The sequence below is a fragment of the Pavona decussata genome, unplaced genomic scaffold, assembly GCF_977016875.1.
Source record: "Pavona decussata unplaced genomic scaffold, jaPavDecu1.1 SCAFFOLD_153, whole genome shotgun sequence".
NCBI classification, from domain to species: Eukaryota; Metazoa; Cnidaria; class Anthozoa; order Scleractinia; family Agariciidae; genus Pavona; species Pavona decussata.
Genome location: NW_028145565.1, coordinates 517,644 through 532,017, shown reverse-complemented (window position 1 = coordinate 532,017; position 14,374 = coordinate 517,644). Strand labels below are relative to the sequence as shown.

General features: G+C 37.2%; 2 long non-coding RNA genes across 2 annotated transcripts; one reads left to right on the top strand and one right to left on the bottom strand.

Moving 5' to 3' along the window:
* LOC146466144 (uncharacterized) lies at positions 1-13,505 on the bottom strand. The gene is made up of 3 exons (XR_014868124.1): positions 13,422-13,505; positions 13,118-13,317; positions 1-4,879 (listed from the first exon to the last, which is right to left on the bottom strand). It is a non-coding gene; the product is annotated as an uncharacterized LOC146466144 (long non-coding RNA).
* On the top strand, positions 5,825-6,579 carry LOC146466145 (uncharacterized). Its single transcript, XR_014868134.1, has 2 exons — positions 5,825-5,989; positions 6,023-6,579. It is a non-coding gene; the product is annotated as an uncharacterized LOC146466145 (long non-coding RNA).
* Positions 13,506-14,374: the final 869 nt, after the last annotated feature.

Sequence of the window (14,374 nt, the reverse complement as noted above, 5' to 3'; positions counted from 1 at the left end):
TTGTTTTTTTTAATAAAAACAATAATAATATAGAAACAAGGTAGGACCAATTGAATTCTTTAAACTGTTATGTCACAGATGTCATAGTACATTTCCCTGTCAATTTCATCTGATCACAGGCAGCCCAAACACTATACAAGAACAGGAACACTTGAAAGGTGCAGGATTCTTGTATTGTGTACTTGGGGTCCTGGAATCTGAAGAAAATCCATCAAGAATTTTTTTTTACGAATACGGTAGCCATGTTCCTAAAAGAATTATTACTGGAGACAAAAGGTTCATTTTCAACGAAACTGAAAGATGTTTTAGATAGAAAATTTGTGAAAAGGACAATAATTATTGATCATGTTGGTGGAATATATTAATTTTAATAAATGAACCCCATTCAGGCAGCTGGTATATCAGAGAATATTTAAAAAAACAAAACAAATAAAAACAAAGGATAATGCCCAAGGCTAAAAGATTGTCTAAAAAAGTAAACAGTTGGCCAAGAAAAAAAGCTTCAAGGCAACTGTGAAATTTTGAGGACAATCTTAAAATTGAGGGCATTATCATCTTACATACCAGTAAACCAGAAAGGGGTTTATTTATTCTATAACCTACTGATTAATTCCTTAAACACGTACACTTTAGAGTGGAAAACAAAAAACAGCCAATGCTAGCCAAAGCATGACTGCAGGGAAATAAATGTAAGCTGACTAGTTTGTTGGTCTGGATTGAAACATCTAAAACCTAAAACTGTGATGTTTTCTTTGTCTTTCTCGTCAAAAAAATTAGGCAACGGTTATCATCTGATAAACGCTGTCAAATTTTGTTTCATGTGACGTGTTTTGTTAATCAGTGGGTTACAATAAATAAATAAACAATTGTTTGTCTCATGACATTGTTACTTAAGTTGTAGATTACAATCTTCTACCACTTAAGTGACTACATTGTGAGATAAACAATTATTTTATTTATTATTAAAGAAAACTGGTTGCTAAATTTTAGTTCATAATTTTTCATCGCAAGGAAATGATCAATAAAATTTCCGCAAAAATTTGGAGATAATATAAACAAAATTTGAAAGGGCAGTACCCTTTAAGGTTTGCTAATGAAAAACTTTGGAAATGTTTTGGTTCAAAGTTAAGAATTTGGACTGCAAGGATTTTGCGACTGCAGAAAATGCTCAATGCGCAGAAAAAACTTGATTAGGCAGCCACACAGCAAGTAGGCTGTAAGCATGCCGGAGGTGGGGAGTTCCCCACCCTGCTTACAGACTACAAGGCTAAACAGCAAAGAATCCCCTCAACAAGGCTTCGAGCTCAATCTGAATTGCTACATGTTAGTCGACAGAGAGGGGCGTGCAGGGTCCCCAGCCCCTTAATGTCCCCCCTATCACCATCCATCAGAGTAGCCTGACCATAGCCCCATCCCTTAAACACCTAAGTTTTTCATCCATGACAGTGGAAGTGAAACAAGCATCTTGACCAAAATAACTTCCCCCGAAATAATTTAGCAATGTGGTATCCAAGCAAAGCTGAATTAAACCCAGAAGACAAAGGAAACAAACCCTCACCTGCCTCCATGTTGTCATGTCCTCTTGTGAATCAACAGTGAATCTCCCAGTGTCCACATCACCCCTCAGAAATCAGTCGATCAGAATAAACCCTCCAGGATTCTCGGTTGGAATATTGCAGAGGACGCCAGAAACACAGACCTTCTCAGAGCCAGAGTTTCCGCAACCCAGTGGCAGGAAGATGGTTGGCTAGATTGTGAGTGTGCTGCCAGTTTGTGTTACCTGCTAATAAAGCTTAGCAAAAACAATAAATAATTATCATAGATACAAATCAAGCTCATTGACAACAAAAAATCAGAAAAGATCCTTCAGCCACTAGTTTTATTTTCCAAATCCTTACAGGTTTTCCAGAGAAAAGCCAGCAATAATATTTTGAAACAATTGAAATTGATTTCTTTGATTAGCAGAGGCCAAGGCCAACACTAAATTTCATCTTCAAAAGTACTGTGTATACAGTGTGTAATTTATGTAAAGTGGCTGAAAGATATCATCTATGTAATGAAAAACCCAAAATAAACCATTTCTTCCTAAAACTAACACCTATAATAGCTTAAAATAATTTCAGTGTCAATGAGCTTGAGTTCTACAAAACAAAGGAAGCAGAATAATTATTGTGTCTAGATGTATGGAAAAAATTGTTTCCAGATAATTTGCTTGATTATCCTGGAAAGCCCTTATGGGGAGAGGAAAAAATTTGAAGTACTGAAAACTAAAAGAAAATTTTGTAAAATAATGTGAATAATGTGTCCAAGAAAATTAAAATTTGTTACCTAGTGCTCCATTTTGGCATAACAGCAATAACTTAATATATTTATAAGCTGCTGCTTCCTTTGTTTTGAAATGAGTAAAACAGCACTTAGACAAGCTAACTACCCAATCATGATCATGTTGAGTATTAAGTAGAATTACTGTAAACGACAGCAGAGTCTGTTTGACATGTAACACTAAGGACATACAATGAAAATACTGATCTGACATCAGTGTGGAATAGCCTAACAAGTTATGAGATGTCATTTCACAATTTCACAGTAGAGCCAAAAAAAAAAAAAAAAAGAATTATTGTCACCACCATTGAATGCTGCATTGTTTCAGCACTGTCCAAACTCATTTCCTTTCCCAATTTATTATTGCTTAATGCCTGGTTCATTTTTGTTCAACATGATCATGACTGAAATATGTATGTTGTAATAAAATGTAAATTTTAAACAACAATGGACTCTGCTATTTACATTAATTTTGAATGATAAATGGCATGAACAGGGAAACTCTGAACTTCAAGATTGCAACCAACATCTATGTTTAACATGTAAAGATTTTGATCTTATTTAGGAGAATCAATTAAAAGTTTGTTCTGTCAGTTCAAAAGGCTTGTGAGTTTCAAGGTATCTTGTCCTCTTTCTTTTCCATTGGTTGTCAACACAATAATTGAATAATTTTTGCAATAAAAATTGTTGGCTATTCCCAGTCAGTTGGATTTTGAATAGAAGAATTTGCACTCCACTTTGGCTTTTCAGTGAAGTTTAAGACTTATTCAATTTGGCAACAAAAAATTATAAAGAAATTATTTTCCTTTAAGAAGTTGAAAAAGGCCTGATAAATGTTAATCCCTTTCAGCAGTTCCATCACTGTTTTGAATAAAGTTTAGCGCAGAAGTTGGAGGAATAAGATTTTGGCAAATCTCTGAGCATATTAAAAGAATTAAAATGAAGGCCAGCTGTCAAGTCTTCATTGAACATTCTTAATCAGTAAAATGAATTAACATGTGTAAATTCTTTTTTTTTTCTGGAGAATAAGGTTTTAAATTCGGAACTTTCACTTCTATAGCAGAAGACTTTCATCACTGAAATGAAGTGTAAAAACACATCTTTTTATCTCATTTTTTTTAATCAGAGATGATAAGATGTGTTTTTACACTTCATTTTGCTGATGAAGCTTCTATAATTGAAGCAAAAGCTCCAAATTTAAAACCTTTTTCTCCGAAGAAAAGAATTGACACGCATTAATTTACATCCCAGAGATAAGAATAAATTTTCGCACTAAAATAAAATGAAAATTGGAATGTCAGCGAAAATTTAGTCTGAGCAATGAACTTATTCCTCCAACTGGGTACAAACAAGTGTCTCACTTCTGTGTTAAATTTCTAGTTTTCCAGCCAAGGTAAATTTATGAATTCTGCAAATTTGTGCTATAGGGTATTCATAGTAGGAAAAGAAAAACCTCTAAAAAAGCAAAGGAATGCTTTGAGTTTAGTTGAAAGCTGTGAAGGAGCATGGTAATTTTCCATACCTTGTTTTTTAAGGGAAAGAAAAGATCTGTCTATTTCTTAGTTGTAAATTAACCTTTTAAATTACTATCAAACAAAAATGGACACTTGTTTGTATAATTGATGGCAGCACACTCACTTGAGAAGGCTTAAAAAAAAAACTTGCCAACCAAACCAAAAAAAATTACTGAAAAAAAATAGACAATTGGCTTCTGCTAAAGTTTGCAAGTTATGAACAATTTAGTCACAAATGCAGCAGCATTTGAGTACATTCCAAGATTGGAAATTGTATTTTTTAGTTATTTATTTATTTATTTTGCTAAATTTAGAGCCCAAACATCCAGTAAAAGTGGTTAATTCAAATTTGAATCATTGGATGAAATAAGGTACAGGTAATTCCTTGCATCATCCTTGGATGGTTGGCAAGCTTGGGTTTGCTCAGTATTATCTAACCAGCTACAGAAGGAAGATGATATTATTTTGTTTTTCTACTAGCTAGTGGTAATTTTACGGATAAAAAAGGAGAAATTGCTTTCATTGAGCCATTACTCCTGAGATGAATGACTTAATTGCGATATTATGTGTTCTAGAAATTGTTAAGCATTGCAAAAATCAAATAGGATGTTGGCTTAATTCTAAACTGTATGTAAGACAAAAACTTTGTAGCTGGTTAAATAGTAACGGGCTGAAAAACTATCAATACATAAAGTGAAAAAAAAAAAAATCCAAAGCAACAGCAAAATTGAATGGGGGTTGTGGAACAACAGCTGGGTGAAAAACCTCCCCGTACGTCCACTTGCTCCTAAGAGGAAAACCCCGGGCCAGCTGTACCCCACATTCAAAGACCTCCCAGGCAGGGTCAGAGTTCATTTAAATTTCTAAAGCTTTGAAAAAAATTTAATTGTTAATAAAAAAGTAATCTTGGGGCTCTATAAAATTCAAACCAATCCTTTAGTGTTTGAACTCATCTGGATTCTTCTTGTCCTTGCTGTCCTCCAGTCCAGGTTCTCTACTTTCCACAAATGTCTACCTTCTATCCATGTGGTTTTCTTCTTTGTCTGCCAAAAAAGAGAAAATAACTTTAGAGAGTTTGTTCAATGTGTTACACAAATATATATCTGTTGTAAAAGTAATTTTACATATGTGGAAAAACAGCAACAGCAACCCAGTTGGTTCTTTGAATTTGTATGCTCACTCTTTCTTTCATTTTCATTCATTGTTTTCACTTTTTGCTCAGGTATCTTAGCCATTGAGTAGAAGTTCCTTAAGAAGGGAAAAGTTTGGCCTATTTATAGAGGAGAGAGTAAATTTTTAACAAAAATTGTGGTCTGTTGAAAGGCCACAAGGTTCTTCAATTTTTCTGGGGAAATTTCTTAGCTTGCTATGACTGTTAACCCTGGCCTGATTCAACAGATCACTGTGATCTACATAATATGTCTCTTGGTTATAAGCGTCCAAATTAAAGACTAATCCATTGCCTGAAGGGTGGGGGAGGGGGAGTATGGATATGCTTGGGTATTTAAGTCCAGATACTTGGTATCACTGCATACATATAAGTTGCTAGGGTAGGAGAGTCAAGGGGTGGAAACACAGCTTAAGTTTTGTATTTCTTTTGAAATGAAAAAATCATAGCTCATGACTGTTTTACTGATCACAAGGAGAAAACAACAATAAGGTTTCATCCAACACTCTCATTCCCTCTTACTTTAGAGCCCTGGAGCCATGAAATTATTAGCATTAGGGGAGGTAGGGGTGTAATATGACACTTTTTTTTCGGGAAGTACAACATGTTTATTGTGCCAAGTTTATGCTTACTGTAGCCTATAACGGCAATCCAATCTTAAATAATATATATATAGATAAAAGACACAAAACGTAAATAATGTTTTGAATCAAAATGTTAACAAGACGAAACGAGCAAGGTTCACAACATTCGCTATATTATTGTAGACAATTTATGCTTTCTGCAGTATTTAAATGGAACACAATCACAATACGCAGTGCTCGACATTAACGCTAGTCCACTAGCCCAGGACTAGTAAAACCTCATGGTCGGCTAGTGAAAATGTGCTCCTACTAGCCCCTAGACTAGTTAGTTTTGTGGAAAAATTTATGTACTACAACTTTATAACTTAGGAAGCTTTTGTGGAACGCTTTATCAGGAGCTTGTTTCTAGTATTTTTTAGTAATATAAACCACAGGACTTGCAATGAGTCCATATGAAAGGGGTTTGGTACAATTGCCTCACAAAACAGACACCATTTTAGAAAAGGCCTTAGGGTCTCGCTTCCATGACACTCCCGAGGGACCTGGGTGAGAACCGCCAGTCCGCCATCTTGGAGATTTTTCGCACGTCAAGTTACTCCAAAGATGAAAAAGATTTCAAGCTTTTTTGACGCCTTACCTTCAAGGAAACGCCCTGCTACGGACGAGGATCCTAAGGCAGATTTACAGTGTTCGCAAGAGGACCACGTCATGCAGCATGTAGAAAAAAAGAAGTGCAATGAACGCTCAAGAAATTTTCAACCGAGCTGGAAGAAGACATATCCATGGCTGCGATTTATTGAAGGAAAAATGTACTGTGCAACTTGGGTGGACTCAAACAAAAGCGCTGAAAGATTAGCAAATCCGAACTCGACTTTTGTCACAGGGACATTGATTGCTTAAGTCATTGAATTGATAAAATTGTTCTGGCAGGCTAGTATCTTGAACGTTCATATTTACTGTTAATATGAGAGAATAAAATAATGACATCAGAGTGAGTGTTATTCCTTTTTATTTCATTTAATATATATTACAGTTTCTTAAAGTGTAACTGGACAAATAACAGGGTGTCTGGGGAGAGGCAGGACACCAGAACTGAAGGTTAATGGTTCCTAATTCTCTAGCCTTTTGTAGGTGTATTTTTTTTGGCCTTATTTTGGACTAGTAGCTTGTCCTTGTGGGCTAGTGATTTACTGTGCTTACTAGCCCACTGCCTAGTATCCAAAAAAGTTAGTGTCGAGCACTGATACGTATATCATTAAAATGGATACAGACACGTAATGTTCCGAAGATAAATGTCGATTACCGCATCAGTTTATAAAAAGGTGTTTTTTACAAAAAAGACCTGTACTGGTCGTTGTCGAGAGGTTATTTTGGCAGTTGAGTAGCCGTTGCCGTTGTAGAGAGGTTTAAACAAGAGCTGATGTATGCACTGACCGCCGGGACAAAAAAATGTGGCCATTGTAGAGAGGTGGCCGTTGTGGAGAGGTGGCCGTTAGTGGAGGTTCGACTGTAATTTCCATTTTGGTTTGCTTAATTCTGACTTGCACTGTAAATGCCCAAACATCTAATAAATGGGTGATGATGACGGAGCACCCTCAGAGGGGCATCTACAAATACCGAGATACGTCCACGCCTCAAATACATCCCCAGTTTGGGGTGGTTTGCTGAAATACCTTGCAGATGAGTTGCAGTCCACACAAAACAGGTGTTTGGACATCACTGGGACACCGAGAACATCCCTTGCGACATTGGAGGAAAGATGAAAATAGCGACAAAGCTTAAATTGGAAAGAATTGTAAATGATAAAAACCATCCAAATCAATTTTCATTACAAAGCCAAATACTAGCTACAGCTATAACTTGAGATCGGTACCAGGGCCCAGTGGCAATACCACTGTCGAAAACCCAAAGACATGCAAACTCTTTTATGGCGCGGGCCGCAATGCTCCTTAATGTTTATGATGATTGAATTGCATGTTTTGTAACTTAGATCCAGTTCTGTAAATCCATTGCATATTTATTTTAAAGATGGGTAAATAAAGCTTATTATTGCCAACGAGTCAGCCAAGCGAAGACGCGAGGCTGGCGAGGCGGCAGCATTATAGAGCCGTGCGAAAGTACTGTGCGGGCGCCAGGCGGAAAAAATCTTGAGTGATCGAGAGGCATGTTTGTAAGGTAAGATTCCTGAGATTCCAATGACGTACTGAAAATTGCAACGGACCAATCGTAGCTCGTAGCTCGTAGCTCGCAGAGATTGTGACGTCAATGCCGCATGGTTCTGATCGTCGAAAGCGTGCCAAATCCAGACAACGCCAGCAGGCAAAAGCAATAAAAAAACTGAGAAACCTCTTTAAACTGGCTTCAATCTAAGGAAAGCTAAAGCAAACGACAACTGTAGCAAACTATCAGCCAGCGAGCCACACGAGAGTAAACTCGACATCGGCCAGTGAGCCAACTTTGTTACTGCCAGCAAGCAAAAGGCAATCAAAGCAACTGAGATTTAACCAACTTCAAAGCAAACCTAACGTTTCAATCGACGAGCGAGCATTAGCTACATTCTGGGAATTCAACAGCCAAAAAATTACTGGTTTGATTGTGAATTTGTACTGAAATACTATTCTAATTGACCTTAGTATTCTTTGTACTCTGAACAGTTTTTGCGAAATATTTGAAAAAACCTGCCCTGCACGGGTCGATAAATTTGCTTCGAAATGGACTCATGGATTCGTAGTTCCCTCAAATCGCTTACGCGTCTCTCGTCTCGCATTTATAATGATACGCGTTTCTTTCTAAGGCGTAAGCAAAGACTTTGCTGAATAAATTTTTCATTTAGGAAAGCTTTCTGTGTGTTTTTTTTCTATTTTCATTGAGAAAACGTGACAACTGACTGTTATCTTGGGGAACAAACACATGCTCTCGAGACGGATCAAATTTCACCCATGTGATGCGCAGATCAAATTAAATCGAAATTTTGGAAATTTTTACCTGCAAGTTTGTTTTTTGGAAAATTTTTAATTGGCAACTAGTGTATTTTATTCCATTATTAGTAATTTTAACTATCTTAGACCAAAGGGGTGTTGTTTTTTTTGCCCTGCACATGGGGTAGGAAATAACCACTTTGCCAATTTTGCTGAATTTTGGAAAACCTCTGGAAACAGCTGGTGCATAATGGGTTAATACCATTAACATCGGACTGGCCCATGCATCCCAAAGCAAACAGTTCGTGCATGTCCTTTGCCAACTGTTCGAATACGAAAAACATAATATAATTGAGATATTTTGTTACTGTTTATGCTCACATGTTAAAGATTTCACTAAACTATACAACAAGCCACGGAACAAAATGCATGTAAGCTTCTGTGTAAAGCCTCAAAGAACGTTTTTGTCAATGAAATGTACAATTCTATTGTTCATTGTCCAAGCACGTCATAACGTTGAAATTGTTACTGTTTACAACTTAAAAAGATAAAAAGTTATTGTTGGGTTCATTTTTGTTCTGTATTCTTTTTTTGAAACCGTAGTATCGCGATAATTTAAAACCAAAAATCTCTTTCCATTTTGGCAATTCTCCACTGTTGATCGAAATATTCACATAACAATTCAACACATTTTAAATTGTCTTCAATACTTCACTACAAAAAAATGCTGTGCCCAAAACATGACTCTGTGTCTTCAAATGACCAATTACTATTTCTTTTCAATGCCTGCTCGTTGGCACTTAGCGAGAGCTATATCTAGTTATTACATACAGGGTCCGAGCTACAAGACTCTCCGTTATTAATCAGTCTAAAAGCAGGGATGATCAATTTTCTTGTGGTTTTACACTCCTGAAACATCAAGAGAAATGGCCGAATTCAGGGAGTTCAAACCTGAGAAGTCATCATTTGACAACCCCGAAGAGACTATTCAATGGCTTCGAAAGCATGCAAAATTCAGAGAAGGAAATTAGAAATACAATAAGCTGTTGGGTAAACACTATCTAATAGCGATGGTCCTCGTGAGAAAAGATCAATAAATAGGAATTCTAACTTACTGTATGCTAATTAATGTTTCCTTAACTTTTATTTCCATTTTGCATGATTTTACGCTGTATTTCCACTTCCAGTGTTCTGTGCACACAATGTTTAATAGCTACGGCATGAGTGTGTTAGATAAAGACCCTTTTGAACCTTGTTAACACAGGATATTCGAAGTGCTAACAGTACCATGCAAAAGTAAGTTGACAGTCCCTTGAACTTTGCGACTCAATCCTTGCAACTTGAAAGCTTCGAGTATCGAGGTTTGAGATGAGTGCATCACGTATTGAGTCAAGCATGTCAAGTTTCAAGACAGGAAAACGAAGAACTTTTCGAGTGATTAGTTTTTCACACATCTTAATATCCAAGGCCACAGTTTGGTTTGTTTTACAGTAACCAACTTACGTTCAATAAGATGACACTGCAGCTACAGGCTATTGTGCTTGTGTTGGAGCGATGTGTATGCTTAAGGAAAGAGTTTGCTCTTTAAGTGAATGGCCACGTTGAAGTTTTCATGGTTCCTTTCTGATTACAACTGAAAGTGTTGTGTTGTCAATTAAGGGGCGGCACGATTAAGGTAAAACAAATCAATTTTTTTTATTTTTTGGGTTGTAATTCCTTGCAAGTTATGAGCTCCCTTCAACCTTATAGAATTGATTGTGTGGTTCCAGAAAATATCCATACCCGCACAATGGAAGGTTTTTCACTTTAGAACCCCCCACCCCATCCCCCAGGAATTTCCTGCTTTTCTTTTTCACCTAAATCAACTGCCTTTGCAAATTCCTTTTTTGTAATGATCTCGATAGAAAAACATATGCAACTTTACCTTGAAGAAACTGCTATGAACAAGTTGCACTTTGAATCTACAATGCTGGATTTAAATTTATCAACTAGCATTTAAAGGATTTTGAAAACCCAGTTGAACTGGCTGCATGCACAAGAAAGCCACTCCGCTAACTGGGTGATTTGTTGACAATTTTGGTTAACAATCAAAACTTCAAAAGGATTAGTCTGTGGATTCACATCTCAGCACTTAATAATCATCTCAGTCTGCACAGTTCTTGAATGAAATGAATTTGAGAAAGAAAACAATTCTGTTGTCAACATTTTCATGTCAGGTTTTTGACAAATAAATGTTTTTATTCAATCTTGACCCAAATTTGCATACACATGCCAGGAAAGTTTGGTGTTTAGTGCCAGATCAAATTTCAAAGGCAGTGTTCATTCGTTCTGGACGGAAACTTCTCTGCAGAATCCTTTCCCTTTTTTCCAGAAATCTCTTTTGAAAGACTACAAGAAAATACACATTTTGTGACTACGGCTAATTGTCCATGGGAAATAAATCCATTGAACATGACAATGCTGTATGCGTTGTTCATTTTGTGGTGTCAGAAATAGATTTCAACTGCAAACTCACTTATAGAACTACGAACAGGCCATACTCCTCAATATCATGAAATATTTGTCCTTTTCTTGCTGCATTCAGAAACTTTTTAATTTCCTCATTTGAGGGCTTTTATTTATTTTAAAACTTGAGTTTCAAACAATCATGTAGTCACAGCCATGGCCTGAGGCCGATTGATCGCATCACGAAGTCAAACTTTTAAGAACAATATCAGTTGGAAAAAGGAAAGTCACACCTAACTTTCGCTTAATAGAGGGATTAAACAGACAACACTTCTACCAGAATGGCTTTTTTGAAGAATGATTCACTGGTTACGCTGCCCTTGTCCTGGAAAATAATTATTTTTCCGCAATAACGACTGCCAAATTTATGTCTTCACTTTCGATTTACTTGTGAATTTCCTAACACCCTAAGGAGAAATTCTTCACATGGACACGCCTCAACCCCTTGGAAATTCTGCCCTTTAGCTGCCTCTCCCCCTCCCAATTTCCATTAATCTTCCGTTTTCTTGGTTTTTTTTGTGGAGGAGGGGGGTGGGGGGGGGGGGGGGGGGAAATGGACATTTTCTAGAACCACACATTTTTCTCTTGGGGAAGGTACCAACTGATGTAAAACCAATCGCAACATGTGCGAGCAAGTTTGCAAATTGAGTGTCATCATAAATCATCAAACTGTAAGATTAAGAATTGCCAATTAGCCATTAAAAATTTCATTTCGGTTCAAACAAAATCACTTTGAAATATCATTCTTAGGTTGGCTAATTTTAGGGAATGCACTCAAATTTTCATGCAGCTCTCCAAAATCTGTTCAAATTTTTTTGGCCAAAAAAATCACAAAACTCTGCCAGAAATATCAGCAAATTTTCAGTTGAACAAAAGCAGAAAATCAGCAAAATTTGTTTGCATTCTTTCTGGACACTACTGTAAATGCTGTTTCATGCATCAGCAAATGATAATAAAGAACAGTCTTTCATCACTGTCTATCTGTTTCTCAGTCTATTAATAACTTAATTGGACCTATTCCTATGTGCTTCATTTAACCTCCTTGAACAGTTATGCTGAGGCTAGAGCAACAAAAATTCTGGTTTAACTTATTAATCTGGCCTAAACTCTCTGCAGGCAGCTGTTTTAAATCTGTCCTGGTTAATGACAACTATATATGTAATGGCAAAGATTGATGAAGAACATTAACATGCTATCATCTCAGTTCATTGTTACTTGGAAACATAACACATTGTACTTTGACATTCGACCTTCATTTGAGTTCCTTGAATGGTTACTTTAATGCTTGAGATGAAAAATTCTTGTGAACATTTCAACTAATCACATACCCTCCCTTTTTTGTCTGCCATGTTTTCTGAAAAGATAACTTGCTTCCAACATCCCCTTACTTTTAGCAAAATTAAAGTCCCCACAATTTACCCGAGTTGGTTTGACATAAATATAAGCTTCCACATTCCTCTACTTCAAGTGCTGGAATTTGTTGCAAAATTTACGTTATGTCCCCAATCCTCACCACTATGCCCCCCCCCCCACCCCCCCCCCAAAAAAAACACACCTCAGGGAAGCTGAATCTCAATCTCATTATGTCTGAGGGAGCAAGGGGTTTTCATAACTGCTAAGAAAATAGGATTGGGAACACCAAAAACAGCAGGAAAAAAATTGATTGGGACTGGAATAAATTTCCACTTATCTTAGGATGCTTAATGCAACTAGGCCCTAGGCTCCATTCAGCCAGAGTCAGCATTTTTTTCCGGGCACCTATCACACCTTTTATTTATACTTTTGTCAATTTATAATTTAATTATTTTTTTTAATTACTGCTGACTGATTTGCAAGAATCAAAATTTGGTGGCTCTAGGACTCCAAGAGCACCCACACCCCTCCCCCTCTCTCACACACCAAACAAACCTTTCCAGTTTAATTTTTTGGGTCTTTCTGCAGTTCTGGAGATCATTGTATTTGTATTGTTTTACACACAATGGGGTTTAATGGGTTTTGTTTGGAGTTGTTTTGTTTTCCTTGTCTTCTTTCTTCGCATTTTTAGGACTACATAGCACCAGAATGAAAAACCGTACCGCGTAAACACAAGAAAACACAAGACTTTACCTGGAATATCCCTTGGCAGCTTCACATGCTTCCTAAGTCAGAAGATTCTCTTTCTCAATCAACACTTGCAACCAAAGTTATACGTCAAGCCGTCCTTTTGTTGAAACCATCAACTTTTCCGCGATCCACGGACAAACGGCAAGCTGCGGCCACGAACGAGGCAAATTTTTGCACATGGCGCTTCGCAAAGTCATTTACACCTGAAAACAGGAGTAAAAATGACCATACCAGTTTACATATTAAATAGAAATTGTAAGTAGAACATAATGAACACATTTTAGGAAGTGTTAGAAAGTAAACTCACCTTTTTGGATTGTTTTTCGATGAAGTCTTTCAAGTTTTCGCGCCGAAGGCGAAGAACGCACGCCGCCAACATTCAATCCCATCCCGCTTTGCAAGCAGGGCGACGTTGGTATAGTTCCCAGTCTGCCTCGGAAAAGTTGTGTTGATTTACAAGAACAGGTTTCTTCCGACATGCAAAATGACTTGCCAGAAAGAAATCTCTGCTAGCAGGGAACGAGATATTAGGCACATTTTGAGACTATCTAGGTTCACGAAATAAGGTAGTCATTAACAAGACTTCAATTAGGGCTCATCATAAGAAACAAGTTCAAAGAATACTATGAAAGAGAAAAACACTGGTGATAATTGACATCAGTATGAAATGAAACATAACCTGAGACCCCACAAAACAAGTGTGACGAGTAACCTATAATTATTGGCGCAAACGTATCTAAAATCTCAGCCAAAAGCTGGTCTTTTCCTGAGCTCAAGTTTAGCTTCTATAACAGAATCCTTATCGCCTTAATCAGAGTACATCAACGTTTTAAATTGACTTTTCGATTATACATCTTCATACTTGATCATGCTCAACGCGAATCGGGGCGGGGGGGGGGGGGGGGGGGAGTGGGGAGTGAGGACTCCCATATAAAAGTGACGGGGGTGACTGTCGGATATTTTGAAAAGAACCCCTAAAAGGTACCAGAATTCTGTTTTGTTGGCGTGGTCTGACCAATTTTTTTACTCCTTAGAGGTACCAAATCAGTTGGCTAACATGTACTTCCTCTCATATTTTTCGGCTCAGTTGACCCCAAAAAGGTACTACCGTACCTCTCACTTGGAAGGGGTACTAAACCACGAATTTTAACCCCTAAAAGGGACGACGATCACCCCCGTCATTTTTGTATGGGAGTCCTCCCGGGGGCAATATCTGGCTAATATTATGACACCGTCGATCGGAAATCCGACACAATCTCG